Here is a 3,224-nt window from a genome sequence, read left to right as displayed (position 1 = left end):
TAAGTAAGGTGTTGTGGATTGCCATAACTGGATGGATTTGCAAAATGTACTAAAAGTTGAGGGGGTGCTTATCAAGTTTGCAGATGACAGAGAGTGGGAGGAGTGGTTAATTCTTTAGAGAACAGAAAAAAGATTCAAAAAGTTCTAGACAGGCTTGAGCAGTAGGCTGAAAGGAAAACTATGGAATCTAACAGTGAGAAATGTAAAGTTCTGTATGTGAACAGGAAAATGAAAATCACTAATATAGGGTGCAGTAGTACCTATGAAAGGGATCTGGATGTCCTTCCTGACTGTAAGTTAAACATGACCCAGCAGTGTGATGCTGGTGCTAAAAAGGCAAATATTATCTTGGGTGCATTAACAAGAGGATAGAATCCAGATAATGGGAAGTGATTCTTCCACTCTACTCTGCTCTGGTCACACGCCACATGGAATATGGTACCCAGTTCTGGGCACCACCATTCAAAAAGGAGAGTGACAAATTGCAGCAACTTCAGAAGAGGGCTACCAAGATGGTGGAGGGTCTGGAAACCAAGTCCTATGAAGAATGGTTAAAGGATTTGGGTAGGCTTGGCCTACAGAAAAGATAACTAAGGGATGATATGATTGCAATCTTCAAATATCTGAAGAGGGATGTCACTATTGCCCCAAAAGGCAGGATCAGAACCAAAGGGTTAAAACTACAAGAAAGTAGATTCAAACTGGACATCAAGAAGAACTTTCTAACAGTACAAGCTGTCAGCCTGTGGAACAGACTATCACATGAAGTGGCGAATTCTTCACTAAAGATCTTGAAAGAAGGGTTGAATGATCATTGATTAGAGATGTTCTTGTGAATCCTATACTGAATGGACGGTTGGTCCAGATGATCTTTAAGATACTTTCCAACTCTATGATTGATTTCCAACACCTTCTCCCCCCCACTCCCCCCCAGATAAACCACCCTCTGACTTTAGCGTGATGCATGAGCCAATTGCAGCTAACTGACCATTCACCTCAAACCAGACATTCCCAACTGGAAGTCTTTACATATCATTGAAGTACTTACCCCATTATCCCCAACCAGGATGGCCACTATATGGAGTTGACCAAATGTTTTTTAAAAGGAATACATTCATAAATGTGAGAACCTCCCATGAACAGAGGTAAGAACCCAGTAAATAGATCAGATACAAAAGGAGACTATCATCATGTTTGTACACTCACAATGCAATCTCTTTTTTGGTCCAATTTCACATTAGCTACATTTGGAATCAACATTTCTTACCTTTTCTTGTTGTCAGAGATATTAGCATTAAATACTTACTACTTGGCTTAACTAAGGGGTAGAGATTGGATTTAATTTGTATGGATGAAATCCAATTATAGAGTGAAGGCCCCAGGGAAAAGTTGTAATGCCTGCTGAATCTTTTCAGTGAGTAATTACACACAAAGGATCTTTTCTTGCTCATGTTCTCTCATTCTCTTTTTTTCCCCCAGGACCCAAAGCAGACATTTTTTACATGTTACACATTAGGTTGGGACTTTGGAAGGAGAATAGCATAACCCCATGTAGCATGGGAATTAAAAGGCTGCCAAGAGTAAAGATGGCATTCATCTAACAGAAATAAAATGTCTTTCAGGAGATCCTCAGAACAATCCGTTTTCAGGCAGCCAAAATAGAAAAGCAAAGCCTGAAGACCTATAAGAATTGATAAGCCAAATGGATCTATCCAGAGGTTCCTCAGCCCCACAGAACATTCAGTATTGCTTGTAACCAAAATCTGAGCACAGATGTTCTTCTCTTAGTTATGACTGTTAATTATTTTTTGGAGCAGCACATAAAACAAACCTTCTGACTTAATCTCTGAGACAAGGTGAGGGAGGGAAAATAGGAAGAGCAATCTGAGAAGTTCAGAGAAGTAACTTTGGTAGTTCATTAAGCAGCACTTCCAAGAAGAAGTCTTCTGCCATCCTCTAGTCCAGGGATTCCTAAACTTTTGCCACCACACACCTCCCTTTAGAGTAATCTTAATGTACACACCTCCTTTAAAAATACAAACACCAAAATGAACACAAATGAACAATGAAAACAATAGAATGAAACTTTTGGAAGTGTGGATGTATTGTAACAATGTACAACTAAAAGGTTCTTCACACCTCCCCAAGGGAGGTACACTTCACAGTTTGGGAAACCTTGCTCTAGTCTAAGAGATTTAGGCTGCAATCTTATACTCACAGGACTGGAGGGAAGCCCTATGGAGCTTAATGAGGTTTACTTGTAAGTAGACACACAGCAGATTGCCACCGTGGCAAAATTTTTAATAAATGAGGACTGGGTGAAGTAGTCAGCAAACAGATTGTCCCTTATGTAGCTACTTTTCTGTGCCTCCATGCCAGTTTCTGTTCTTCATTTTATTACATCTCTCTTATACTATTATTATTATTATTTAGATAGCATGATTGCTTTATGTTGTTACCAAAAGTTATTTTTAAAAAGGAAAGGAAAGAATAAAACAATTAAAATCTGTCTCTTTACAGATGTTGGAGAAACTATGGAAGGTGGTTCAAGAGACAACTGAGGGCTTTTTGCAGATGCAGCCCCTGATTGGATATACTTCTATCGATGTATTGAGTGTCTGAATACCATCTTGTCTATCTGTAACTTGCACTGTGTTTTTATCTTTTTTTTTTTTTTTTTGCAATATTGTGACCCACCCAGGGTCAGTCTGGAGTTGGGTTGTGTAAAATAATAAAGTAAAGTAAAGTAAAGTAAAGTAAAGTAAAGTAAAGTAAAGTAAAGTAAAGTAAAGTAAAGTAAAGTAAAGTAAAGTAAAGTAAAGTAAAGTAAAGTAAAGTAAAGTAAAATAAAATAAATCAATAATCATGGAAGCTGAGTCCTAAAAATGGGGAAGTAATTAGCAAAGTATATGATGTGTACGGGCTCAGACTGTGATCCTTGATGTAGCAAGTCTTTTCTTTTCTTTTTTCTCTCCTCTCCTCTCCTCTCCTCTCCTCTCCTCTCCTCTCCTCTCCTCTCCTCTCCTCTCCTCTCCTCTCCTCTCCTTTTCTCCTCCCTTTTTCTTTTCTGAAGTACATTGGAACAGCCTTCCCTAATCTGGTGACCTTCAGATGTGTCCCAAGCTGGGTCCATCTAACAAGGATGAGAAGACCATTTTTGGTGAAAGCAGCTCTTGAACAGTTCTGGTCAGCCTCAATTCAAGTGGACTTTCTCTGCCTTCATA

Source organism: Python bivittatus, unplaced genomic scaffold, assembly GCF_059951505.1.
Source record: "Python bivittatus isolate LINGU-HERP-01145 unplaced genomic scaffold, Pbiv_v1 ctg000690_np1212, whole genome shotgun sequence".
In the NCBI taxonomy this organism is placed as follows: domain Eukaryota; kingdom Metazoa; phylum Chordata; class Lepidosauria; order Squamata; family Pythonidae; genus Python; species Python bivittatus.
Note: the sequence above shows the minus strand (reverse complement) of the source record.